The sequence below is a fragment of the Trichoplusia ni genome, chromosome 6 (genome assembly GCF_003590095.1).
Source record: "Trichoplusia ni isolate ovarian cell line Hi5 chromosome 6, tn1, whole genome shotgun sequence".
NCBI classification, from domain to species: Eukaryota; Metazoa; Arthropoda; class Insecta; order Lepidoptera; family Noctuidae; genus Trichoplusia; species Trichoplusia ni.
Genome location: NC_039483.1, coordinates 9,398,531 through 9,409,018, shown reverse-complemented (window position 1 = coordinate 9,409,018; position 10,488 = coordinate 9,398,531).

The following is a 10,488-nucleotide window of genomic DNA, read 5'->3' as shown; positions in this document are numbered from 1 at the left end:
CCAGGCAAGTAAGTATACCTGAAAATTGAAAAATTTTACAGATTATGTATCTTTTAATTACAACAAATAGTTAAAATAAACATCAAGGTAACTCAAAACGTTGAAGCAGCATATAACCTAAATACTTATTTGATGCATAATAAGTTTTCAAAGAATACGCTTTTCATAGAACTGCATACTAAAATTGCAGTTTACGTCAGTCAAAGAAAATTTATCCAGAATTATGTTCTAAAACGCAAAGGCTCACTGTGTTATGAAGATGAGTACAAAGGCATGTGAAACATAGGGGTGAGTAGTTTCATATGAAATGTGCGGTCGACAGACAAACAGAAAAGCAACGAGACTTTGAAATAATATTAGCCATTAATTTCCCTATTGTTGAAGACCTCTTTTCATATCAAGAAATGGTATTACGAAGGCGATGTTTGATTCGAAAATTATTAAATTTAAAGATGTAGGCAAAGTATGTTAAGCATTACAATGCTTAGACATACATATGCTTAGTGAAAGGAATAGAAAAAGGAGAAAAAGAACAGAATGGTATCCCAAATATGAAAGAAGGCGCAAAGGGTGTCAACCAAAACGATGGGAATATGGCCTGAAGAGAATTGCTAGACTAGAATAGATGAAAATTGCTAGGGATAGAATTTTTAGAGGAGGCCTATTTCAGAGGACAAGCTTCGAAAAGAAATCCCGATCCATAACAAAAGATTGAATGAACTATTGTAAATTCAGCTAAAGAAGCTTGGTTTATTTTTTATTACGATCAAAAACTTAAAAAATTAACACGTTTACAAATAACAAAGTAACTCAGTCTTGTGATAACCACAACATGTTTACATATACGATCGGTCGCTATATTATTCATATAACACTAAAAGACTTTCAATCGGTGCACCTTACACATGTAACACAACCATTTTCATTTACAAAATACATACCGGATTCAGAAGCCCGGCAAAGTATTATTACATTTCGATACGTGAATTCTGTGTAAACTGGATTTTGAATCTTTGGGGCATAGCTGTAGCATTGTTCCTTTGTATTGGCAGTTAGTACAACTAGCATATACTAAAAATACTTCAAAAACTAGCTGCTGCCCTCGAAAATGATCCCACGGGGACATAAAATCGGTATAAAAGCTAATCTGTGTGTTAATCCTGGTTATAAACTATCTGTGTACGAAATTTCGTCTAAATCCGTTCAGTGGTTTTTGTGTGCAAGAAGAACAAACATTCATATGTACAAACTTTCACGTTTATAATATTAGTAAGATAAACACACAAATTTACTCGGATTCAGAATAAGAGCAATGTCAAATACTGAGTAGATACGGCGAAACGTGGAGGTACAAGAAAAACAACGATATGGCATTTAAGCCGTTAATTGGGGCAAAATGCTCGCGAAAATCAATGAATAATCCGATTGGGGCGAATACTAACTCATTAGTTGAAAGCCTAGATAGCTGGATTTTAAGCAACAATAACACTAGGGTACCTAGGTAGGTTCATTCACTGAATATCTTTAGGGGAAGAGGCTGGGTGATTTTTAAAGGCGTGCACGGCAATACGGATCCAACATACAGAGGAATTGTTGAAAACTAGGGTACATCTTGAGAACTGTGTTTATTATTATTATCATCAGCCATTTGTGTCCTACTGCAGGGCGAAGGCCCGCCCTCCTTCCATTTATCTCGGTTTCTAACCAACAGAGGAAAGTTTCGTGCAGAAGAATCGATGGTTCATACAAGGATAAAAATATTTGAAATTGTTTATGGTTGGTGGTTTTTAGATAGAGTTCACAAGCAAACTACTGAAGTCAATCAGTAAGTGTGCATCCCCGCTTATTTTTGGTAGAAAAGTATCTTAATGAAAGAGTAACTATAAAACTCAAAATTACTTATTGTTTAAACATTTCTTATTTTACTAAATCGCTTTCTAAATTGAACACTAACGATTAACGTAAGTACCAGATTGCTTTGACACAGATAATATATCTTATTTTTTAATTTGTAGTAAAAGGAAACTTGTACTACAACAATATATTTTAATAGTATAAATATAAAGCAGATAACGTTTAATTTCCACCAACCTAGCACTAAATATATGGAAATATTTTTTCCTTCAAAGAAAAAATGTTTTATTAACTAATTTCGTGGGAAGAACATTTTTAATATCCTCAAATACATCAAAAACACAATATACTTAAACATTTTATTGATACATCATACTACAGACGTACTCCTAAGAATTCACGCAAAGATATATATTAAATTCTACAAAAACGGTATCTTAATTTTATCGCAAAAATATAAGCAAAGAATGAACTGAAAAGAATATTTGTACTAGGAAAAACACGAGAAAGATTTTCAATAACTCCTTAGACGTCTTGGCAAAGGAAGAATGGAGATTAAATACCGTTACAATTATGGGAGCAGGCTTTTTCTTAAACAACGAACCGATAGAAATACATAGACATAATTGTATTACTAATTCTGGCCAGTACATTGTCATATCATGGTGAAAACCATGAAAATAATTGCCAAAAAAAGTCTTTATTAATATGTACCTACTCAACATACTTAAGTTCTGATGATTTGGATAGTGTTTTTTTTGTTTGTGTGACTCGTATTGAATTGCAAATGGAAAGACAGGCTTAATTTTAAAATTAATCATGACTTTCTTGAAGAATACTGTAATTCCACTCGCAAAGGCGACATATGTACATATAACATTAACTAAAATCTATATTTATTTTGCCTCAACAAAAAAGAACAGTGTTTGATTGCCTTAAGCTTAAATTATAATAAAAAGTTTTAAGGCAAAGAGTTTAGAGTAACTTCGCAAAGACAGAAGTTCTCGTTGACTTTGACAAACAAAAGCAATTTCTTTAAACCTAAAAGCAATCTCTCTATTTACCCAGTATTTACTTTTATCACGTTTTAACGATATTGCAAAAAAATAGTTTAAAAGTCAACGGAGACTTTAAGATCTTACGACAATAAATCAACACTCAATGAAAAATGAGGTCAATTCAAACAGTAATAATTTGATAAAATTCGGTAAAGGATGGTGATGGTTATGTAATGAAAAAAACATAAGACAGTGCTCATTTGTATTGTTTTCCTTCTGTTACAAATACAGCTATGTAATTTCCACTCTCATTTTCTTCCCAGAAAACAAGTTTCATCCTCAAAAAAAACACTTTACCGACCTATCAACAACAAAACAGTGTTGCACTTTTTTTAAATTCCAAAAAGTTTATAAAAGAAAAAGTTTCTTACAGCAACCTTGCCCGCCGTTTGGAGACCATCAATCATTGCGTCGACCAAAATCGATTTTCAGTGAACTGTGACATCCAGGCTTCATCCGCAGGACACTGATTATAATGTTATTTTTATTTATCATTCCGGACAAGAGATTGATGCTTTCCCCTCAGACTATATCTGAGGGGATCGTGGTGGATGTTAAGAGGGGAGGCGTGTGTCCCATAAGTGAAATACAAATTGATATCGTAATTAGGGGAGGTATTTTTTTTTGTTGGTTTTGTATGGTTTGAGGTATTTCGTCATCAACAGGTTAATGATAATTACGAGTATGTACGTAACTATTAAGTTAGAATCACTAATTTACTCCGAGTATATTTTAAATTTTCAGATTGATGATGTAAAGCTTCGGGTTCTAAAGTGATTAAAATGAATAAAAAAGCCTGAATTCATGCTTCAAGGACACGTAAATCAGCCATGAATACTCTTCAAATGAAAATCTTTACACGTGTTTCAGACATCCCAATGTAGAATCCAAATATTTTATTATATTTTCCTTAATTTATCCAGCTTTTAAAACCTTTTGGTCCCCACGCATCCATGAGTTAATACATACTGAACCACTCCGTAACAAGTTTATAATCCTTTCATCAACAGGGTTGACACCAAGTCCGCAACCCTTGTCCTTTCGCACGTCCGATTACATTTCCAGCCCAAATGAGATTATTTCATGATGGTATTATGGCAGATGTATTACTCCTAAATGGATTCCCTCCGTCGCGAATAGAACATGGCAAGTAAGAGGTTTACTCATAATTAAATTGTTACGCGAAAAGCCAATTTGAGGTTTGGAGTAATAAATAATTACTGATAATATTAGATGTGTACTATGAATTGGACGGTAATTTAATACTTTTTGAAAGCTTCTTGGAATCTCGTCGTGTTTTATGTATGGTAGTGTGTTGAATATTATTTTCGTAAACGTTTATGTAAACGAGACCAAAATCTTAATAAAATGTTACGGTCATTGTTTACTATACTCATTTGTTAATAAAGACTATTAATTTAATTAAATTAATAAAAGTTGCACGCGTCATCACCTCAAAGAGTCGTCTAAAAACTAAAAATCAAGCAAGCAACAAAAAACGGATCCTGCCAAAACATCAAAGACGCCGTGTATCACGGTCGGAAGAGACATGAATCTTAGAATCGTTTCGTAAGTATTTTATATGGTCAGTGAAGTGTTCTGGCTGTAGTGGGGTCCAGTGCCGGGTCATTGAGCCCCCCCAAAGGGGTTGAACACGATGACTGATTCATGCGTGCTAACTGTTGTGACAGCCCCACAAATCTTGCAGCTTTTTCCTCAAGGGCAGTTTAGATGTCGCTTATATTTTCCTCATATAATCCCAAAACGTGAGAAATTTATGACCTTCTGAGACCTTGACCCTTGAGTGTTTTGTTTTGCCTTGATTCAATATGCGAGTGTCATCTGTTTATGACTTCTTCACTTAAATTATAGTTTGTGTTGTTTCGTTGTCCTGCCTTACAAAAAAAAAACATTTCACATCCATGAAAATTTGCTTATTTATTTTACTTAATTTTGAGGTTTTGGCACAATTAATTTAATTCAACATAAGCTTAGATTTTCAATAGAAATGGGTAGCTGAAAATTCACGAAATCATGGTAACACTATTTCATTAATTAGTAAACCAAACAAACAAGTCGAAACCCATGCAATACGTTCCAACTTCCCCCCACGATCCAATTTAAAAACTCAATTGTTCCATTTACAATTCAAACCAGCACTGACACATTCATTCAAGTACCACGTCAGACATTGCACTTATATCGCAGTAATATGAACCGTCTGAGACAATAAATCTACATATTTTTCAAAGCGCCGAGGAATTTCAAAAAACGTTGCGTTTTGAACGAGGAGCATCAAGCGGCGAATACGAAAACCATTGCTGTTTCGTACAGTCACCATGATTAACGAGTTATTTAGGACAATGTCCTGCTAAATTATGACGGCTATTTATTTTAGAGATTGCGTCCCGCACGGAATTTCCGACGTTCAGGAACCGTGTGAGTCAAAAGTGGAATTATTTCAACGCCAACTAGCCAGCTCTCAGTATAAATGTGTGGAAATTTAACACGCTGTTTTGGTATTCAATAAATTATTACTGTAGTGGACTGGTGATGTGAAATGTTCATTTATCATCGATGAGGTCTCCCGACATTATAAAGTACATCTAAAAAATTAAATTGATATCAAATTAATATTAATAAATAAATAATAAATGCGAACAACATCACATACATTATTCTGAACCCAAAGTAAGTTGCTAAAGCACTTGTGTTATGTTAATTTTTACCCGACCGGGGATCGAATCCAGGACCTCAGAGCTAGCGACACCTTGAGACCGGTGCGTACGCCACTCAACCACGGAGGTCGGTAATATTGGAGTTAGAGTCGATAATGAGAGAATGAAATCAGCTGCAAAAGTAACGAAGAACATTCTTTACATTAATAATGTTATACCTATATAATGTTATATGGGTGAATTTCAACAGGTCCAAAAAAATCTTCATTTCCGTGGATTTTTTATTCTTCAACTTTAGAACAATAAAAAATAGTGTTTTCTCAAGTTTTCGATCAGATATGCAGTTTTGCTTAATATCTAGCAGATAGCTTAAAAAACTAACGAGATATACAAGATTGAAAATTCCGTGCCACGGCGATGAAACATGCATGCACGGCAATGAAACAGGCGTCCATGGCAATGAAATGTTATTATAGTGTACAAGAATATTTAAATGATAAAGTTAATCATTGAAACAAAAATAAATACTATTAATTTATACGCAATAATAATAGAATATAATGTGTAAAAATCCAGTCACACATGATATTATTTTTATAATATAACTATAAATAGATACATTCCTGTCTAGTGGCGAAACAAACATAAGTCACGGAAATGAAACACGTGGCCACGGCAATGAAAGGAAACTGTTTTACAAGGCACGGCGATGATATTTTTTTCATTCCCGTGTATTTTTTTTCATTGCCATAGCAAATTTTGTCCACGGAAACCACGGAAATGAGAGCACGGCGATGAAAATCAAGGGGTATAATTCAATTTACTAAAAAACTGGTAATAATTCACAGTAATGAACACTTTACAAATAAGCTAAATATAAATGGCATTGTATTGAATGCTCAATCGAGATTAAAAACTTATTGAAATAGAAGTTAGACCTATCCACGGCGATGAAAGAAAAAATGTCCAGTACCAAAAAAATTTAATACTTTTAATTATAGCTCGAAAACGCAGGCACGTACACACGTCGTTCCTTGTCTAGCCTTTCGACGTTACTTATATGCAACGTTTAACGCAAAACGGGAGCGACGCAAAACGTTAGAATATGCAATATTCTCAAATATGTTTAGGACATGGCGATGAAAGGTAGTTCTGGGACAAATGGTTTTTTATTAACCATACGTTGTATTGTGTAAATATTTGAATAAATGTATTCCGAGTCAATACTCTAACTATTCACGAACCAAATAAAACTAAGTTTTAATATAAATAACGATACATTTTTGATCAATGATGACTTTAATACATCAAGGTGAGTCGTGGACAAACACGGCGATGAAAGATTATGTGGTTTAACTTTTTTTTTTGGAAAACCTATTAATTATATTAATAAAATATTTAGTGCTACAGATAGATTTTTATGTCATCTACCTAAAAAAAAAATGTTAGAACATTATAACAATGCTTTTTAGTACCGATTTCATCGATGCCACGCAATTTTTGGGTCCGGGAAATTCACCCATATAACATGTCTCTACTTGTGTCAATTTTACTGCCTTTCCTTTTGTTTTGAGTTTTTTTTACAATGTTCACATTTTAGCTAAGTTAAATATAATTTTAAGTTAAGTACATCACTTTCATGTGGAAGGAACAAAGCCTTGTTCAAGTTTAGTATTATAAGAGCTAACAATATAATGAGAATTATTCCTGCCGGTTATATTAATAGTTGTGTTTCTAAGGAGTTTCGGTTCTATAATATTGTTTATGTACACAAAATTGTTAAACGAACTTCAGGGTTAATATAATTTAATCAAGACGAATACTTGCTCAGATCTTTGAATGTCAGCCAAATAGTTTCTGTTTAAATACCTTCAGTAATTTTAGATTAATATACTTAGAAGTTTGTATGCTAGGTTAGGCTATTATTTATTTTTAACTTTGAATATTTGTAAATTTAAAGTAAGCCACGAAAATGCTAATGAAAATGCTTTGAGATCTTGGTAAAACGATATTAAGGTCATAAAGTCACCAGTTTTCAAATTAATTCCTGATTACCTATAATATTATGATTAAATGCAATTAGAATCTATAATATCAGTTAGTAGTAAGAAGTAAATTAACACGAATTAACTGTAAGTACTAAACAACAAAGGTATATACGTACATAAATGAACCTAATCTTGATTATTAACGCACATTTGCATTTAATTACACTCAAGCAAGTCAGTGAATTATCCGTCCACATTATTTTGTACCAGGGCATCAGATGTGCGAGGCAATGTGTAAACATGCGTGAAAGTGCCCAGTCAACAGCATGCCTAGCGCCTGCGGTTTTCGCGGCATTGCAAGATGGCGCCCGATTTCACAGCTGACGGCGAACGAAATGTCAACGCTGTTCAGATGTAATTAAACGTTATCGATTGGTTGTTTAGGATTGGTTCGGACATGTTGGAGGTGTTGTTTTGGTCTTGTCTTATAATCTTAGTAATTACTTTGTAATATATCCTATTCTTAATAAGCATGCTTAGTTTAAACAATATTCTTGGAAAATATATTAAAAAACCGTCAAACTTTTCGAATGTAGCCTAAGTTTTAGATATATACAGTGCAAAATACATAATACAGCTTCCGTGATTGGAAGACACATTGAAATGTAGCCCAGCCACCAGGGTCCAGGGACTCATGTCAGATAGATGTCCAATCGACCTATGAGAGTGAAGGAACCCAAAGTGCACCCAAAATCTGCCAAGGAATATTATAAATGCTAATTCCCTATTTTTTTCACTTCTTTTTATTTTCATACGTAAATACTTACAACAAATGTTAAATCAGCTTCTATCGAAACAATAAAGTAATAGTCTAGTTTTTTACCGTTGTTCAAAAGATAAATCAACACAGCCTTGCAAGTTCATTTCACGTAAAACGAAAGGAAAACTAGACAAAGCTCAGACAATAATTCAGTCAAAAAAGGCACTAGACTGAAGAAATGAAATTGTCTAGACGGACTACTACTACTAGCAAATACAACGAAACAATATTAGGCTGAAACTCGGAAACTTTTCTATTACATGAGACCTTACACAAGTTTACTGAGACCTTATTTTAAAAGAACAAGAACTAAAAAGAGGATTACATTAAAGAGTTTTTGACTTGACCTAACTTATGGAATTTAATCCTTGAATTAATAATGTGTGACTTTTATATTCTGAATAGAGTTTATAAAATAAAGTAGTATTTATCATTTCAACAACTTTTTTGATTAAGTATTTAACTAAATATGTCTACTTACTTTAAAAATACAATGAAACGTGTAACGTGAAAAACGTGTTTTTTTTGTTAAATATGTACCGCGACAAGTTGCTAATATCATTATATATTTTTTATTGAAACTTTCTTGAGGCGTAAAATGACTGGTTTAACAACGATCGCACTACTTTCGATCGCAAACGGAGAAGAGCGGACGAGCCCGGGTTCGACTCGCGACCCCGACTCAAATAAGTGTGAATAAGCCGTTATTATTCACATTTTATTGTATAGTAAATATTTATAACCCATTTTGTACATTAATAAATGTAGGACTGTATAAGAAAACTTTATTTTTGTCATACATATTGCTTTTGTTAACACAATTGTCAAGTTCTTTTATAGTAAAAGAGAAGAATGTGGAAATCACGGTTCAAAATAGGAAATTACAACTTAACAAATAACTCTAGGCGTTGGAGCAACAAAGCGATTGTAAGCAAAATAGAAGAGAGATTAACGTCAATCACTCTGTAGAATTAATCACTATCCTTCATGTTGCCATCCGTCGCCATCAATTTGATAATCAAATAACAGATAAACGGTGTTTATACAAAGAAAAATATATATTTCTACATGAATAGCGAAACGTACTGAATGTAAACGAAACAACCTTTTTGTTTCGTCTCGTTTAATAAAAACATATCTCACATTTGAGTAGCCTCAAAGAAATTCCTACATAAACATAAAATAAGCGAATCTCGTTTTCGGAAGCCGGTACAAAATCGTAAAAAGCCGCATAAAATAAGGAACAACCAACGCAATTTTCAAGCCCTGCAACCCTATACTTTTGTAAAGGATTGAATTACAACAACGAGATTTTTGTACTTGGAACCTGAGAAAACTGAGATGAAGTGATTTCACAGCTGGTTCCCGACAAACTTAACAACAACTTGTGGTATTTGCAGTCTGACACTTTGTTACTTAGTATTAATTTATACCAGAGGATGATGAAAAACGAGAATCTAGGGTTCGTTCGTAACCATTTAAAATATATCCATTCAATATAGATCAAGCATTTAGGCTGCCTTTTAATACTTCAGCAGCAAATATAAATAAGATAACTTCTAAAATAGTGCAACGGTTTACAACGTCAGCTTGATTAAGTCTCTGGTTGGGTCCGAAACTAGTCAAGCGATCCCGATACACATGCTTGAATAAACGTTGCATCATTTAATAGTGGATCATCCTCACAAAAGCTTCTATAAAAAAATTTAACTCCCTCTTTGGTCAATGGAGGCAGCTCAGTACAAAATACGTGTAGCATTTATTTCATTGAATATCTATCGTTATTACGCAACTCTCATTCAATCCTTCGGGATTACGCAACCCTTCGTGTCTATAATAAAGAAATAATCGCTCGCAGTACAGCCGATTCAATATTCAATGAACGCTGTAATATTACGTTAAAATTACCTAGTAGGGCGGTGTCAATTTCATGCTCCGCAGAGCCTGCAACGGTATCGTAACCGTTGAGCATATGCAGAACGTTACGAGACAGGGATGGGATATTAAAAACGAGGATTTTGCCTTTTCGTAAGGAAAAATGCATGTTTTTATTATGATAGTAGGATTTCTTTTGTAACGTCACATTCGCT